This window comes from Benincasa hispida, chromosome 11, assembly GCF_009727055.1.
Source record: "Benincasa hispida cultivar B227 chromosome 11, ASM972705v1, whole genome shotgun sequence".
Lineage (NCBI taxonomy): Eukaryota > Viridiplantae > Streptophyta > Magnoliopsida > Cucurbitales > Cucurbitaceae > Benincasa > Benincasa hispida.
Window position 1 is genome coordinate 13,909,999 of NC_052359.1, and position 11,343 is coordinate 13,921,341.

The window sequence follows — 11,343 nt, forward strand, 5'->3', positions numbered from 1 at the left end:
TTTGTAAAAATTGGATTTTGGGACCATCGCCGCTTCCGCATTAGATCTTCACCGGTTCTTTCAATTGGTATCAGAACAGTGTTTTTTGTCCCAATTTTTTCAATTTTTTTCATAATTAATTTTAAAAAATTAGTGGATTTTGCAATCTGTATTTAATTTATGATTGATGAATGTATAGAATGAATGATTTGTGATTATGAAATGTTTTTGGGTTTGGACTCTTGTTTTACAACTTTTAATTTTTACAAATATTATTTGTAAGGGCACGTGTTTTGGGCATAATACTTGTTATAAAGTGTGTATTTATTCTGTATTGAGTCGTTCGTGGTCGTTCCGGTGGATTTCTAGAGAAAATGAGGCAAAAAACGGAGGAATTTCAAAGGAGATCGCAACTGTACAGTAGCGTCACAACATTGTGCCCTAGTGTTGCAACATCGCGATTAGGCAAACTGTGTGTTTTATCCGTAGCATTGCAACGCTAGGCCATAATATTGCAAAGCTGCGAGACGAAAAGAACAAATTGATTCATGCCTGATTCGATTCGTGGCTTGGCTGGCTCGTGTCCGGTTCGATTGGTTCAAGCGGTTCGTGGTCGGTTCGTGGTCAATTCGGGTGCTAGCGGTCTGGTTCATGCGATTCAAGACCCAATTAGCTTGTTTTGAACCGGTTGACCATTAATTATGTAATAGTTAGCTGTTTTAATTAATTAAATTAATATAATTGTTATATTAATTTAATTAATAGTTTAGGAATCCAATCTCGGTCTAATAATTGTTTTAAATTATGCATATGATGTATGATTTATTTTTAATTTTATATATGTCATAATTCCATATAGTAAAAATCTCACCATAGATTATGCATTAATCATGCATCATTTATATTATAAATGTTATAATATATAATTGCATGATTTAATTTTATAACATGCCCATGCATTATATAATATAAGTGTTACAGTATATGTTTGCATGCATTAATAACATAGTCATGCATCATTTATATTATAACACTTATAATATAAATGAAGCTAGAATTGCATTTATAACATTTATATTATAAGTGTTATAATATATAGTTGAATGTATATATAGATATATGTTATTAATTATGTCATCAATTTAATTATATAGGTATTATATGGTTAGTAATGAAATGGAATTGCATGAAGCATGACACTACTTCATATAATTTATAATTGTTATAATTTTACTAAGTGTGTCAATGAAGCAATTGTATGGTTTTAATTATTTCATTTATTTTATAAAAGTTATAATTAAATGAAGCTAGAAATTAAAATCAATAATTCAGGATTACATACAAACCTTAGGTTAAAATCATTTTTTAAAATCGTTTTAAAATATGATCCGAATAGACCTAAGATCACATTTCTAATAAGATTAGAAATTAAGTTTAATCTTTTAATCAATTTAATAGGATTAAATTGGTTCTTGCTTAAAAGATTAAATTTGTAGCAAACATATCTATAAGGGACCTTTTGTTTAAGGCTAATTCTGCCTAGGCTAGGGTATTTAAGTTGACGTAAACGTAACACCCCTACCTAGGAACTTACTTGGAAAGGTGAATTAGATAGATTTTCTACAAATATGTAATGGTTGATTGAGATTTATTAAAGTGTTTAATAAACATTAATCAAAGTTATAACCATCCAAAGAAACTTTTATTTTTGGGCAAGTTAAACAATCACTTAGTTAAAATCAGTAGCCGGATTTTCCTAAGTTAAATAACCATAGGAAAAACACTCAGTGGGAGAAAAATTGGTATATCATACTTCATTTTACATTTTCACGTTTCTCCCTAAAATTTCACACTGTGAGATCTATACTCGACCTCGAGGCACCTTTGCTTGTGTCCCCCTATGGATGGTGTTTGTATAGGTCAATAACAAGGTGAATGGAGAGAGTGTTTATAGTAAGTGGGAGCAGGACGTGTGTCAACACATCCCACAGTCTCTCTCATTAGTTTGTAGTAAAGTTTCATGCTCAGTCTCGAGGCACCTTTGCTTGTGTCCCCCTACGGATGCCATTTGCATGATTCTTTAATTCAAACTCCATAAATGGATAGGGTTTCTTTAGTTTTTGCCCCAATCGATTTTTCCCTACGGTTGGCTCATTAGGGCGGAACTTAAGAACCTAAAATGAGGGGTTACACTTACAAGAAAATGTTCAACAAGTTTAACAATTTCTGGACGAACAATGGTGATTGATAGTTATAGTAACAAGGAGTTGTTTTATCTATTTGTTGAGATAGTCTCATTTCAGTGAAGGGGAACCTAATCACTGTCCTATCTCACTGAAACATCATTGCAAAATAGATGTTATTTAGGGTGCGTTAGATTATTTTGCTAAATTTGATTGGTTTTTTCAAATGGGTTAATGCATAAAGTACTAACATAAATAAATTGTATGGTTTCATCAAATTACATTATGACTTCCATGACATTAAACTTACTTGTTGCCAACAAACTTATCGGCGAAAATTATACTACGTGGATAAACACAATCAACACATTTTGAATCATTGACTACTGACTCTTGGTCTTGAACAAAGGGCCCCACCCTTTCATTTGCTCGAGAGGGACTTGGTTTGATGATCAGATCACAAACAATTGTTCATTAGAGGATCAGTAGGACTTAAGAAACAAGAGATAATCTCGGGGGTAAAATAGTCATTTGACCCAGCCGTTGTTACGAACAACTTGTGAAGGGTTAACGTACTAATCATGGTTATATCGAGTAGACACAATATATCTTCAGTGAGGGGAGTGCAACTACTGAGCTTTAGTGGAGTGACCCGATAGTTAACAAGTGGGGGTTAATTCGGTGTAAAGAGTATTAACCAACTAATCTCAGATCGTTGGAGCCCATGATCTGTAGGTCCATTATGTCCCCTATTAGCTCACAAATGGTATAGCCTTAGATAGCATGATAAGTTAATTTGAATTGTTCAAAATTGATTTAAGGGAATTAGTAATTATATATGATATAATTATACGTTTAATTATGAAATTAAATAAAATTGGAGAATGAATTATCCATTCTATGAATGGAAATTCATGGTAGTTGAATTTATGATAAATTAATTTAATATGTGATATTAAATTAATAAAATTAATAAAATTATTTAATTAATTATTAATTTTATTAAAAAATTAATTTTTGTAAAATTAATAAAAAAAATTCAGTTTTAATTAAAGAATTAAAATTGAAAATCGGTTTTATTTTTTAAAATTAGTTTCAAAATGTAAAAACAGAAAAATAATTTGAAAAATGGAAAAAACCCAAAAGTGGGATTTTCTCACTTTGAACACCAAGCTTCTTAGTCACTCTTCCACTCTCAATTAACAGCTCAAATTCAAGGAGGAGTTGGTTCTTCTTCAGGATTTGAGATTGTATGAAGCTCCTGAATATAAACACTAAGTTTTGAATGGAATTGGGCATGCAAAACTGTTGAATTGGCTGAAATTCTCAGGTTGAAGAAGAGGTATTCAACAGTGTAAAAACCAGTGACTTTTCTCCATAATTCCCTAAATTTCAGCTTATTTTGAGTTCCACAACTCAATCTAAGGCTCATAGAGGACAGTAGGGAAATTCTAGTGATAGTTCACGACCAGAAGAAGGGAGAATTGCAACTGAATTTCGAGTTTGAAGTAGATCTTCAAAGGTAAGTTTGAAACTGTGTTGTTATTTGATGAACATGCTTACTTTTTAGTCAAAATTGATGAATTAAAATATTTTATGATCTTTTTTTCTTTCATTGTATGTTCTTCTTAACTAAAATGTACTACATAAATTGTTGATTGTCATTTTAATGAGACATATTTTCTAACATTAGGAGGAGGAATTAAGAAGTTGGAAAAAGAAACTACATGGAATGCATCGTTATTGTCTCATTTAGATCCCCATACAGATCAATATGAACTTGAAATTCAGAAAATAACTCATTTGCAAAATAGCTGAAATCAATTACCAAATGCATTTATAGATGCAAAGAAAGTAATAAGTCACATATACCAGCTGCAAATGTTACATCAAAAATTGATGTCCCAAGTTGTCGTTAATGAGTCTAGAATAAACCAGAAGCGTGGTAGACTAGTGGGATCCAAAGATAAAAATCCTCGGAAACGAAAAAAAAATTAATAGTGAAAAAGACTTGGTTGAGGATGTAAATACCCATGAAAAAATCCTCGACATGAATAGTTAGGAAGGTGAAATACCTAAAGATAATAATGAGATTTCAATAAACTATGTCATGACAGGAAAAAGATGGAATCGAACTAATGAAATTATTAACAACATTTTTGCGTATAATGTTGCTCTTGATATTATATTTAAAAATGAGGATCCTGAACCAAAATCTGTTGAAGAATGCCAACATAGAAAAGATTGGCTTCAATGGAAAAAAGTAATCGAGGCAGAATTAATCTCACTTTCAAAACGTAAGGTTTTTGGACCAGTAGTTCGAACACTAGAAGGTGTTAAACCTGTAGAATACAAATGGGTATTTGTGAGGAAAAGAAAGGAAAATAATGAGGTCACAAAATATAAACCAAGACTAGTTGCACAAGGTTTTTCACAAAGACCTGGTATTGATTTCAAGGAGACTTATTCTCCGATGGTGGATGCAATTACATTAAGATATTTAATTGGCTTAACTATGTATAAAAGTTTGGATATGTATCTTATGGATGTAGTCACAGCATATTTATATGGATCTCTTGATAATTATATTTATATGAGAATCCCATAAGTATTTAAGGTACCTGAAACATATACATCAAATTTTCGAGAATGGTATTCAATAAAGTTACAGAAATCACTATATGGATTGAAACGATCAAGACGGATGTGGTACAATCGTCCGAGTGGTTATTTATTGAAAGAAGAATATCAAAATAAGCCAATATGTTCGTGTGTTTTTATAAAGAAAATACAATCAAGATTTGCTATTATAACTGTGTATGTTGATGACTTGAATATAATTGGAACTCTTGAAAAGCTTTCAAAGGCAATAGAATATCTTAAGAAAGAATTTGAGATGAAAGATTTCGGAAAAATAAAATTTTATATCAGTTTGCAAATTGAGCATTTAGCAAATGGAATATTTATTCATCAATCAACTTATAGAAGAAAAATTTTGAAAAGATGTTATATGAACAAAGCACATCCATTTAATATTCCAATGGAAGTCTGTTCATTGGATATAAAGAAAGATATATTTCGACCTCAAGAAGATAATGAAGAACTTATTGGTCCTGAAGTACCATATCTTAGTGCTATTGGTGCACTTATGTATCTTGCTAATAATACAAGACCAGATATTGCATTTTCAGTAAATTTATTAGGTAGATATAGTTCTCCTACAAAAAGACTCAGAACTAAATCAAGCGTTACTCTGTTATCTCCTAGGAACAATCGATATGGGTTTGTTTTACTCAAATAAATCAAATTTTGATCTAGTTGGTTATGCAGATTCTGGATATTTATCTGATCCACATAAAACTAGATCTCAAACAGGTTATCTGTTCACATGTGGAGGAACTGCTATATCATGGCGATCGGTGAAGCAAACTATAACGGCCACTTCCTCAAATCATGTTAAAATTCTTGTAATTCATGAGGCTAGTCGAAAATGTGTATGGCTAAGGTCAATAGCTCAGCACATTCATGAAACGTGTGGCTTGTCTTCTAATAAAATTTTCCAACAATATCATACGAAGACAACATAGTTTGCATAGCCCAAATCAAAGGAGGATATATTAAAGGAGATAGAACACAGCATATTTCACCGAAGCTTTTCTACATTTATGATCTTGAAGAAAATGGCAACATCACTGTACAACAAATTTATTCGAAGGATAATCTAGCAGACTTATTTACAAAGGCATTACCAACCGCAACTTTTGAAAAATTGGTGCACAACATTGGAATGCGGCGACTCAGAGATCTTAAGTAATGTTTTCATGAGAGGAGTAAATATATTGTATTGGAGTATATATTACATGAAATATGTAATTTTTTTCTTTCATTAGAATTTTTTTTCATTGGGTTTTTCCTAGTAAGGTTTTAACTAGGCATATTTCATATATATATATATATATATAGGCATCTAAGGGGAGTATTATGAATATTATGATAATAAATAGATGTTCATTGCTTTGTGTCCCAAAAACCATGTGTCACCATTTATGTTGTTCATGTGTCTTGTAATTATTCATACTTCGTGTCCATTTAAGTCCACATCTTGCTTGTCATTTTGCCTATAAATTGCATTTGGTGGATCTAAAATTACACACACATTTTGGGCAAATTCCATACAAATTAAAAAGTGGAGAAATTTGAGAATTTTCTCGTTTCTTATTTTCTTATTTTGTTTTATTTTATTTATTTATATATTATGTTTTATTTATTTAATATTATATTATATTTTATTACTAATTGTATTCTCGTTGTGCTGCACAAATTCACAACAATTTACACTTACACCTTTGTATGAAATTTATAAATTTATTTCAGATTTTCAAATTTTTTTTTTAAAAAAGTCATAAGTGCAGCAGTTTTGAAAAGGATTCTCCAACTTTATGCTCGATTCTCAAAGATTTTATTCTAAAAGGATCTTGAATAAACTCTAGTTTGGAAGCTATAAAAAGGACATGAAATCAAGGACTCATGACACGAAAAATTTAACATTTTCTCTACTTAGCATATAGTTTTCTATTTTTTCCAGCTTTTGCCATTCTTTAATTTTTGTAACTCTCTCGAGTCCTTTCTACTTCTAATTTTTAATCCACTCTTATCCAACGATTTAGACGTTAAGATCCAACTATCTTCGAAAGAGGAAGTAGGGTTGATTCTTGAAAGTTGTAATAACCTCTCGGGTTGAGTTCTTTGTTTTATTTTGTATTTTTAGTTTCTATGATTTACAATTCCAACATTGTTTGATTCATTTAATTTGTATTCACTTTTTATAATTCATTATGGGTCAAGTCTCATTTATATTCAAATTTCACTTCTTTTTTTTTTATGTTTTTCATCTTATCTGTCGTTTTGATTTTATTTTCTTTTAACTTGATTTAAATTCTTCTTTGGGATTCAAATATGTAAATATCGGGAGGAGAACAAATCTTTCATGTCCAAAAAATAATTTTACTTATTTCCATAATATAATTTTTTATTATTATTAGTCTAGATTGATCATCTAAGTTAGTATATAAAAATTGAGTCCAGTAGCGAAAAGCTTAAGTAAAACTTGGTTGATCAATTTAGACTCAATTTCTCTTTCAATGGATCCTCATCTCAAACTTGCTGCTGAACTAGGAGATTTGTTGGATGACCCTTCTATTTATTGATGCCTCATTGGTCAGCTTTTGTATTTGATTATTTTGCTACCAAATATCACATTTTCAATTCACAAATTAACTTAATTTGTTACTCATCCTTAACAGCCTCATTTGAATGTTGTACATTATTTTATTGTGGTATTTGAAAGGTTCATCTGGCCTGAAGTACGCATCTTCTAAAGGACTTACAGAATTCGTTCAATGATCGAACCCTTATCTTTTGTGACAACTAGTCCACCATTCATGTAGCTAATCCTATTTTTCATCAATGGGTTCGCTTCTTAATAGATATATTAAGTTTCTTTCAGTACACTCTGATGTCTTTACAAAGGCCTTACCCTTGCCTTCTTTGTCTGCTTTGATGTCCAAGATGGCTAATCTTGAGGGAGGTGGATTAAATAATAGATTGAATTTGTTAGTTTGTTACTAAAGTCCTTGATTCTTGTACCTTATTTGGCTATTTATATGAGCCTTGATATCAATAGAAGATGCACAATATTACTCCCACTCTACTCCACTTTAATCATTCGCTTTTTTGCTTCTCTAGTTCATATTAATGGCAAATTAAAGGAAAATTTAGATAGAGAGATTGAAAATCTTAAGCTAAAGTGAGCTTAGTTTAGTGGTATTAGCATGTATTCCGATCCTAGAGGTCGGAGGTTCAATCTTATACTAAAAAATAATATATATATTGAAAATATTTAAAATGTAATTTTAACAAAAATTTATAACTTGACAGGTCATAAAATTTGTAATAGAACTAAAAAGTAAAAAGTAATGGTGGTTCTTAGTGGGGTAGAAGAGATAATTGTTATTTTGTTGATTATAATCTATGAGCCAAAGGTACAACTTCCATCATATGCGTTTAATCATGAAATTTAATTTTTTGTTAATCGGTCCAAGTAAGATAATGTTAAATTATTAAATAGAGACAGTGTAAATAGGTCACATTAATGGTAATATTAAATTTACATTAAATATAACAATATATTCTTTCCTTTGAGTTCAGATATTTAAATCGCCTATGTCACATTTGTTGGGTTAAAAAAATAACAATAATCGGCTATTGAGGAGAAAATTTCTCCCTCCGTTTTACCATTTCCATTTTTCAATTCAGTTAAATACTTTTTGTATGTTTTGCTTTTATCATTTTAATTAAGTTTCTACAATTAAATTCTTGCTAATCTTTTTTAATCTATTATTATATATATAAATAAGTTACACTATAGAAATATAGAAATATATAAATATAAATAGTTATGATGTTTTAAATTTTAAAAGTATATAACAATAGGTAATTTTTTTAATACAATAACGATGGGTAATTTGATGATTATCTGTTGATCTAAATTTCAAATTCATTATATACTCCTCCATTTTAAATTGTAAATCAATTAAAACACACACATATATACATATATATTTCTCATTTTGAGAAAATAAAAATGCTCAATTTAGGTATGGAAAGGAAATTTTGGACAATCTTGACTTTTTAATAATGCCTAAATTACTCTTAATCTTTAATTTCATTTATATTTTATTCATTACCCTTAAATTGTTCTCTTACCTAAGGACTTCTCCTAGTCTTCTAAATTTCCACTTTTCTCCCACATAATTCTCTCTAATTAATGAGATTTCTAGACTGATCCAATTGCATTAATATTGAATGACCCCTTCTATATAACTAATGAAAATTAACATTTTACTTTTGTAATAGAGCACTTAACGACTTAATACTTGGTATCGTGTTAGAAACGTCTCACTTATCAAAAACGGTCATTGTCGTAATCCAGTGTCAAAAAACCCTTTATTATGATATCGGGACGTGTAGAACTTGTGACAGATTTAAATCAAACAGAATCCAGAAAGACACTCATTTTTTTCTTACCTTTGATCGTTCTATCTGAATATTTCTTCCTCTCCAGATTCTCCAACCTTCTTCTCCCAGTTAATATTGATGAACTAAATTGTTATTTCCATGAAATTTTAGGGATAAAAATTTGTTTCCATGTTTTTTACTATTGCTTTAACATGTAGTTAACCATTTTTGTCCCTTTAACAATTTTAACCTCTATTGTAAAAAAATTTTAAAAAAATCAAAATTAAATGTTGATTTTTATTATTTAACGATTTAAACTTTATAAACTTGTGAAAAAAATTCATACTATATATTTAGCATTAATCCACGCCCAAAATACCTTGTATCAAAAACAATGCAGTCTAATAGAAAGGAAGATAACAAAATCTAGATATAAAAAACATAGAAGTGTAATTTAGGTAGATAGACATTAAAGCTATGCTCACTTTGGCAGTAGGGAACGTTTTAATAGAGAATAGAGGAATTCAAATCACATATCTTTTGATAGTTGAGATGTCAGTTGAGTTATATGCTTACTTTGACAACTACAGAGTGTTTTAATATCCGAATATTTGTGAGATTTGTGAATCTTTAGCCATAAATATACATGTATATTTTGGGCTGTCACTCCAAGTTCCCTTGCATTTGTGTTTGGCGGTTGTAAGTTTCATTATAAAATGGAAGTTTTTTTAGGTATATAATATATATACCATGCCAATCCCTGGCGAAGGGCATGATGGTGCGTGGTGGGTGGTCAAAAAGGAATGGGGTAAAGATGCATGTGGATCATGCACATGTCGTCAGAGTCATTAAAAAATAATGATAATAAAATAACTCCAATAATTAAGCCTTGTTTAGTAATCATTTTATTTTTTTTTTTATTTTTTAAAATTAAGTCTATGAATACTACTTCTACTTCCAAATTTCTCTCTTAGTTATCTATTTTCCACCAATGATTTAAAAAAACCAAACCAAATTTTAAGAACCAAAAAAAATAGTTTTCAAAAAGTTGTTTTTGTTTTTGAAATTTCAACTATTGTACTTAAGAAAAATGTAAATCATGATAAGAAACGTGGATGATATAAGCTTAATTTTTAAAAACAAAAATGGTTACCAAACGGGACCTAAATTATTATTCTTTTCACATCACCATTAAACTCATTTTTTTCCAACCATATATTGAAAGTAATTTTCGTCATCTTAGCCCAATCTAATTTTTCTCAATATTTTATTATTCAATCAAATGATACAATAAATGGTAGAAAACAAACCAATAGAGAAATTACAAGACTACCCATAATATGGAAAAGACAAGGGAAATTGTCCAAAATAATCCCTTTTAGTTTTCACATTTAAAAAATAACATGCTTTCTAAAATCTCATAGAATTGATTTTTTTTTTTTTTTTTTTTTTTGCCTTCTCGGACGAGATTGGACCCAAGATTGTCTTTGAAACGTAATGAATTCAAATTATCCAACTGTGTAAAAGGACGAAAATACCTCTGCTTTTGAAAACCCCTTTCATATACATGGAAAACCTTTAGACGATTCAACTCCTCAACTCGCCTAAGATATCTTAGCTTTCTCTATGAAAATTTCCTTCTCCACGGTTATTTGCATCCTTAAGCTTATTTATTTTAGATATATTTCCTTCTTTAAGTATATTGTTTCATTTTTAATTAGAGCTTTGCTAGGGTTTTTGAATGTATCTAAAGTATATGGATCAAGACTCCTAACCCTTTTATATACACTGAGATTTGGGTTGAAGATTATGTGTGTTGCAATATTTGTTCCTTTTTTGTGTATGTAGTCTGTTATTGATGATTTTTTGGAATTTTTCCATGCTATTTCGATTGAATTTGTTTAAATCTTCGTCGAGATTGGATGAAGTAGGCCCAAGATTGTTTGGATGTGTACCAAGATTGGGTTTAATACCTTTGAGTTTTGGGAATTTTGTATACGATCTTGGAGTAAATATAGCCTAAATTCATCCCCAAGATTTTATACAGAATGGGACCAAAACCCTAATCTCATGGCACATCAGTGTAAATGGCCCAAGTTCTTCATTATTAGGGTACGATCTCGGACGAGTTTTTCACCGAGTTCTTCAACGAGATTTAAGCCAG